The sequence below is a fragment of the Lithobates pipiens genome, unplaced genomic scaffold (genome assembly GCF_037356315.1).
Source record: "Lithobates pipiens isolate NorthernLeopardFrog02 unplaced genomic scaffold, aLitPip1_a1.2 Scaffold_8, whole genome shotgun sequence".
Taxonomy (NCBI): Eukaryota; Metazoa; Chordata; class Amphibia; order Anura; family Ranidae; genus Lithobates; species Lithobates pipiens.
In genome coordinates, this window is record NW_027507903.1 from 623,153,971 (window position 1) to 623,162,503 (window position 8,533).

Sequence of the window (8,533 nt, forward strand, 5' to 3'; positions counted from 1 at the left end):
ACACCAGCACTGTGATAGAGAGCACTGACACCAGCACCAGCACCGAGATAGGGAGAGAGCACTGACAACAGCACCGTGATAGAGAGCACTGACACCAGCACCGTGATAGAGAGAGAGCACTGACACCAGCACTGTGATAGAGAGAACTGACACCAGCACAGAGATAGAGAGCACTGACACCAGCACTGTGATAGAGAGCACTGACACCAGCACCAGCACCGAGATAGAGATAGAGAACTGACACCAGCACTAAGATAGAGAGCACTGACACCAGCACCATGATAGAGAGCACTGACACCAGCACCGAGATAGAGAGCACTGACACCACACCAGCACCGAGATAGAGAGCACTGACACCACACCAGCACCGAGATAGAGAGCACTGACACCAGCACCGAGATAGAGAATACTGACACCAACACCGAGATAGAGAGCACTGACACCACACCAGCACCAAGATAGAGAGCACTCTATGAGTATGAAGTATGAAGTGAATCTGGGATCGACAACGACAAGAATTCTTTTTTTATCTGTGAAATTTTGACAATTCAGGACTCAGGAGCGCATGAAGGCAATGGAGGAGAGGAAAGGTCAGGGTAAGGCTATAAAGAGGGTGCAGGAGATGATCACCAGCACTGTGATAGAGAGCACTGACACCAGCACCGTGATAGAGAGCACTGACACCAGCACCATGATAGAGAGCATTGACACCAGCACTGAGATAGAGAGAGAGCACTGAAACCAGCACCGTGATAGAGAGCACTGACACCAGCACCATGATAGAGAGCACTGACACCAGCACCATGATAGAGAGCACTGACACCAGCACCATGATAGAGAGCACTGACACCAGCACCGAGATAGAGAGAGAGCACTGACACCAGCACCATGATAGAGAGCACTGACACCAGCACCGAGATAGAGAGAGAGCACTGACACCAGCACGGAGATAGAGAGCACTGACACCAGCACTGTGATTGAGAGCACTGACACCAATACCAGCACAGAGATAGAGAGAGAACACTGACACCAGCACCGAGATAGAGAGCACTGACAACAGCACTGTGATAGAGAGCACTGACACCAGCACCAATATTCGGAGAGAACACTGACACCAGCACCGTGATAGAGAGCACTGACACCAGCACCAGCACCGAGATAGAGAGAGAGCACTGACACCAGCACTGTAATAGAGAGCACTGACACCAGCACCAGCACAGAGATAGAGAGAGAGCACTGACACCATCATTGTGATAGAGAGCACTGGCACCAGCACCAGCACCGAGATAGAGAGAGAGCACTGACACCAGCACTAAGATAGAGAGCACTGACACCAGCACCGTGATAGAGAGCACTGACACCAGCACCATGATAGAGAGCACTGCCATCAGCACTGAGATAGAGAGAACTGACACCACACCAGCGCCGAGATGGAGAGCACTGACACCAGCACCGAGATAGAGACTACTGACACCAGCACCGAGATAGAAAGCACTGACACCAGCCCCGTGATAGAGAGCACTGACACCACACCAGCACTTAGATAGAGAGTACTGACACCAGCACCGAGATTGAGAGCACTGACACCACACTAGCACCAATATAGAGAGCACTGACACCAGCACCGAGATAGAGAGCACTGACACCACACCAGCACTGAGATAGAGAGCACTGACACCACACCAGCACCGAGATAGAGAGCACTGACACCAGCACCGTGATAGAGAGCAGTGGCACCACACCAGCACCAAGATAGAGAGCACTGACACCAGCACCAAGATAGAGAGCACTGACACCACACCAGCACCGTGATAGAGAGCACTGAGACCACACCAGCACCGAGATAGAGAGAGAGAGAGCACTGACACCAGCACCAAGATAGAGAGCACTGACAGCAGCACTGATAGCAGCAACTCGCTGCGGGACCCAAAAATATGACACCACTCAACCTCTTCAAACAGGAGGGTACGGGCATTTAGTACAGTGTGCTTTTTTTGTACAAGGAAGTGAGCCAAAGGTAGAAAAAAGGTCTGTGTGCTCGATTAAATAAATTGTTTATAGAGATATACATGGTCTACTGGTCACATGTGTTGAATTCCTCCGAGATCCATGCCTCATTAATTTTTAATGTGAGGTAGTCAACACTGTCGTGAGCTAAGCGAGTGCACTTATTGGTCACGATCCCCCCTGCTGCGCTGAACGTCCTTTCGGACAGGACACTGGATGAGGGGCAAGCCAACAGATCAATTGCAAATTGGGCAAGCTCTGGCCAGAGGTCAAGCCTGCCCACCCAGTAGTCTAGGGGTTTATCACTCCTCAGAGCATCCACATCGGCCGTTAACCCGATGTAGTCGGACACCTGTCGGTCTAGGCGTTCCCTGATGCTGGATCCGGATGAGACCTGTCGATGGGTCGGCTGAAAGAATGACCTCATATCAGAAGTCACCAACACATCTTCAAACCGCCTTCTTCTGGCAGGCGCTGTTGGATTGGTACCCGCAACTCTTTCTCTGGGAGTGGGAATTCATCCTCTGCCAGCACACGCAAAAGCAGAATGCAGCATTTCTTGAAGCAAGGCCTGGAAGTGCTCCATTCAGACAGCCCTCTGTGACGGTGGTAACATTTCCGCCATTTTGTGTTTGTACCGGGGTCTAAGTACGTTGCCACCCAGTACTGGTCCTTGACCCTTATGCTTTTTATACGGGGTCCCTGTTAAAACACTGGAACATGAAGGCCCCCATTTGCACTAAACTGGAAGCGGTGTGGTGGCCTGGCTCCTGCTCATCATCCAGGATAATGTCGTCCTCCTCATTCTCCTCTCCCCATCCACGCACAACAATGGGGATCCCAGAAAGGTTTAAAACATGCTCTTCTTGCTCCTCCTCATCCGCCCCGGCACCATCCTCCTCTGACTCCTCTTCAGACTCCTGTTGTTGACTTATCTCAGATAGAGTAGCCCCCCTGGGAATTCATCCAGCATTGCGACTTCCTCTTCTTCCCGCTCCTGCTCCTCCATGGCTTGATCAATGACACGATGCAATGCACGCTCCATAAAGAATGCATAAGGTACCATGTCACTGATGGCGCCATGGCTGCGACTGACCAATTTGGTGATCTCATCAAATGGCCGCAGAAGTCTGCATGCATCGCGCATGAGCAACCACTGGTGCGATGAAAAAAAAAACAAGCTCCCCAGAACCTGTTCTTCCTCAGAGATCGTACAGGTAGACGTTAACTGCACGTTTCTGCTGGAGCAGCCTATCAAGCATATAGAAGATTGCGTTCCATCGCGTTGGGCAATCGCAAATAAGACGTCTGATCGGCAGATTGTGTCGCCGCTGAATGTCAGCAAGACGAGCCATGGCCGTGTAAGATCTTCTGAAATGGGCCGAGATTTTCCTTGCCTGCTGCAAGATGTCCTGGACCCCAGGGTATTTGACAACGAATCGCTGCACGATCAAGTTTAAGACGTGTGCCATGCATGGCATGTGCATAATTTTGTCCTGTTTCAATGCGCTAAGCAGATTGGCACCGTTGTCACACACCACTTTACCAACTGTCAAATTGAGGGGTGTTAGCCACTGATCTGCCTGTGAACGCAAAGCTGAAAGGAGTGCAGGGCCAGTGTGGCTCTTGGCTTCCAGGCACAACAGACGCAGCACAGCATGGCAACGTCTCACCTGGCATGTCAAATTGGTTCTGGGGAGCTTGGGCGGCGCAGCGGAAGAGAAACTAGCAGCGGAAAAGGAGGAGTCAGCCATGGAGGAGAGGGAGGAGGATGGAATAGGAGGAGGAGAAGAAGAGGCAGGCCTGCATGCAATCCGTGGCGGTAAAACCAAATCTACACGGGTGCCACAGGTTACATGCTTGACGGCCGTCAGAAGATTCACCCAGTGGGCAGTAAAAGTGATATACCTTCCCTGCCCGTGTTTGCTAGACCACGTGTCTGTGGTCAGATGTATCTTGGCACTGACACTGTGTGCCAGAGATACATTCACTTGCCGCTGAACATGGCCATATAGCTCTGGGATGCCCTTCTGTGAGAAATACTTCCTTCTTGGGACCTTCCATTGTGGTGTTCCAATGGCTACAAATTTTTGAAAGGCCTTCGAGTCCACCAGTTTATATGGCAGTAGTTGGCGGCCTATCAGTTCTGACAAGCCAGCCGTCAACCGTTGGGCAAGAGGGTTATCCTGCCTCATCATTTTTTTAAACATTTGGCCCTCGGAAGCCTGCCTTTTTCCAGAAAAACGTGAGGATGGCATGATGCAAGGTGGAGTGGAGGACAATTGTGAGGAGAGAGGAGAAGTAGAAGACAAGGCTGGACGGTGATAGCCTGGAGTGTGGCTTTGTGTGTTCCGTTGCTCCCACTGGGCTCGTGATGGCAGCTCATGTGCCTTCTTAAGGCGGTTGTCTCTAGGTGAGTGTTGGGCTTACCGCAACTTATGCGTTGACTGCAAATATTGCAGATGGCAACACTATTGTCAGCAGCTGACATGTTAAAAAAAGCCCACACTGCGGATCCATGTGCTGGCGTCCTGGGAGCGCCAGATGTGACCGTACATGGTTGATGCCTCGCTCCTGATACATTAGCAGTCTGCTTTGTCCCTCCTGTGCAATGTAAGTTCTTCCTACTTCTCCTCCCTATCTGCTGGTCCATATCTCCTTCTGAACTCCCCTCCTCTTCCTCTCTTGTGGGCACCCACATGACATCACTAGACACGTCATCATCAACGTCACCTTCCCCACCGCTATAATTAGAGATCTTGGAGTAGGCAGCAACAGCGGGGACCAACCTCCTTGGGCTGATCTGGGTACTGTCGTCAGACTGCTGAGTAGCGGTTGTTGCTACCTCCTCTTCCTGATCCAATGGCAAGAGTGGCTGCGCATCGGCAATGTCTTGTGATGGATCGGAAAATAATTCCTGTGACTCAAGCCGAAGGTATATGGTGGTGGTGTTGGTGGTAGTGTCTTTGGGAGTGCACACAGCAGAGAGTGAAGAAGAGGGTGCAGATCGAGAGGATGAGGAGGGTGCAGAAGAGTAAGGCTGAGTGAGCCACTCAACCAAGTCTGGTGCGTTCTTTGATGTAATCGCACGCACCTTCTGCAATTTTCCACTTTAGCTCAAGCCTGTTGCTCCTGCCCTACCCCTACTACCCCATGCGGAAGGGCATGCCCCTTCCTCTGCCTGTCATTTTTTAAATAACCCTGTGACAAAAGTCTCTAGAGAAGTGCAGTATGTATGTGGAAGAGGGTATATAACACCCCGCTTCAATCTGTCGTTTTATGGGGGCCACTGATCTATCACACCAGTTATAATACTTTTTTTTGATTGCGTTTGTCACTCTTTGTAGTATCGCTGCAGAACCGCTCAGCAGTCACAATGCTGCACAGTGGAAATGCACTATACTATGCTTTCTATATGTGCAAGTATTTTATACGTGTATTTAAAAATCAAATAAATGGTGTTGCACTACCTGAAAAGGTTAAGCTAAACTATACTAAACTAAAAATAAAGTGCCTTAAGCTTATATAAATAATACCAGTGTTACTAAATAACACACTCCCGAGAGCGATGTCTCCTCCTATTAGGTGATATCTCCTCCTATTAGGTAAATGTGATAAAGATCTCCCGATACTATACAATTAAATATTATACACGGTAAATATAAAACTAATCCAAATATATGAAGTGTCTCCAGCAGATTAACCCGTGAATAATCAATAAAATAAAGTGTCCAATATGTCACAAATAGCCAAACAATAAAGTGTCATGTGCTTTAAATATTCAAGTGAATATCTCCAAGGTAATAAACTCATAGGATTCTTCTTATAGTAAAACGTGCAACACACAATGCATGCTTAAACAAAGGGACTAAATAATAAAATCTTTTTGTGAATTTAAATGGAATAAAGTGACCAGTGGCTATTTTTCAGTGCTCCTCTTAGTAAAAAAATAAAATGATGAAGTCTTTATGTGAACTGAAATGGGTAAAGTGACCAGTGGCTTATTCAGTGCTTCTCAAAAACAGGTGCCAGCAACCGTGTTTTTAATTCTTATATCTCCAGTGTTCACGGTACACTGTAAGGTAAACAGCAGAGCAACCAAACGGCAAGGTCCAGGGGTTGTGACCTAATTCCTGGCAGGTGAGTACTGGCCCCCTCGGCTGGAATTTTGCACCTCAAATAGTTTCCACATAGATCTTAGGCCTCAATATTATCCACAAGGGTCTCATAGAAAAGAGAGAGGTATGCTCCGATGGTGAAGTACGTACATACATTTATGTAAAAATGTATTGAAAAGGTACTCACAATCAGGTAGTAAAAAACAGCTCTAAAAACGAACGAGCGTTCCGCTCATGGTGTGAACGTCACTTCCGAGAAACCTAGTTCCTCCTATTCCAACGCGTATCGTCACCAGTCACGTGACTTCCTCAGGGAATGGAATACTGTTTCATGGAAGTGTCTTTTATATTAACGTATATAGCGGCCATTTTTTTGGAGTCTCTCATAGACTAACATTGGTGCGGCCATTTTTTAAGTCTCTCATAGACTAACATTGGCGCGGCCATTTTTTTGAAGTCTCCTATAGGTTAACATGGTACGGCCATTTTTTAGCAGGTCAAGCTACACCCACCACCATTTTCCGGATAACCAGGCTACACCCGCGGCCATTTTTTGTGCGTCCAGTCATCGGCCATTTTCCCATAGTCATCCCATGAGCTACGTCCGCGGCCATTTTTTGTGTGTCTATATAGTATAGCGGAGATTTACCTCAGCCTACTATGTTTACATTTATATTACCCTCGTATATCTCCTGTTATTAATTTAGTCCGCAACTCCATTGATTCAAGCCCAGCTTCAGCCGGAGGAGAAGAGAGAGGGAGGGGGGGGGGAGACGGGGAGGGGTTTTATCAGGCTAAGTGTCAGATATCAAGTGTCTGCTTACTTAGAAAAATATCAACTAGTATCAACCCTAATTTACTATATTTTATACGTGTATTACACACCTATATACTGCACACCAAATAGTAAACCTATACCAGTCCTTAGAAGGACCTTTGTGGACCTAGTAGCTAGTGATTTGCAGACTGTCCCTCAGTCCCTACACTGATAAAAGACAGCTGCAGAAACGAGCAGTAATGTGCAGCACAGCAGTGCACCACAACCCTATATATTGTACACCTACACCAGTCCTTAAAAGGACCTTTGTGGACCTAGTAGCTAGTGATTTGCAGACTGTCCCTCAGTCCCTACACTGATAAAAGACAGCTGCAGAATTGGGCAGCAGTCAGCAGCAGTGCACCAGCACCCTATATACTGTACACCTATGCTGCACAGTGGAAATGCACTATACTATGCTAATGCATATGCAAATAGTACACCTATACCAGTCCTTAAAAGGACCTTTGTGGACCTAGTAGTAATAACTAGCTAGTGATTAAACTGACTGTCCCTGCTGCACACAGCATCCTGTCCCTACACTGACAAAAGACAGCTGCAATCACCAGCACAGCAGTGCACTGAACCCTATATACTGTACTACACCTATACCAGTCCTTAACCACTTCAATACCCGGCCATAGTCATATGACGGCCACAGATGGGATCTCCCATCCTGGGTGGACATGATATGACGGGCTTGGTATTTCGTCGCTCCTGCGGGGCCCCGGGGGCCCGCAGCACGGCGATCGTGGATGATCTGTGTCCCTCGGACACAGCCCATCCCCGATCTGTGGGATTTTCCTCCCCATTGAACCCCCGGATACATGTGACTGGCTGTGTCCAATCACAGCCAGTCACATGTACTGTGCCATTATAGGGCTCGTGCATACGCCTAGGGCACGTGCAGAGCGCTGATCGGGGATGTGGCTTGTCACCCTGACACAGCCCAACCCCGATCGCAGTAAAGAGCCAATGAAATTGGCTCTTTACCACGTGACCGGCTGTGTCCAATCACAGCCCGTCAAAGAATGTAAACAAACCGCGGTAACGAGATGTTACCGGGTTCTCCTCCTTACACACTGATCGTGTATGAGGAGGAGATTGCGGTAACATCTTGTTACCGCTCAGTGTACACACCAATCACACTGATTACACCCCCCAATAAAGAGGACCTGTCACCACCCATCAAAGTACCTGTCATCACCCATCACAGCCCATCTGAGTACCTGTCAGCCCATCTGAATACCCGAATACCTGTCCCAGCCCATCTGAGTACCTGTCCCAGCCCATCTGAGTACCCGAGTACCTGTCCCAGCCCATCTGTGTACCCGAGTACCTGTCAGCCCATCTGAGTACCCGAGTACCTGTCCCAGCCCATCTGAGTACCCAAGTACCTGTCCCAGCCCATCTGAGTACCCGAGTACCTGTCCCAGCCCATCTGAGTACCTGCCCCAGCCCATCTGAGTACCCGAGTACCTGTCCCAGCCCATCTGTGTACCCGAGTACCTGAGTACCTGTCAGCCCATCTGAGTACCCGAGTACCTGTCCCAGTCCATCTGAGTACCCAAGTACCTGTCCCAGCCCATCT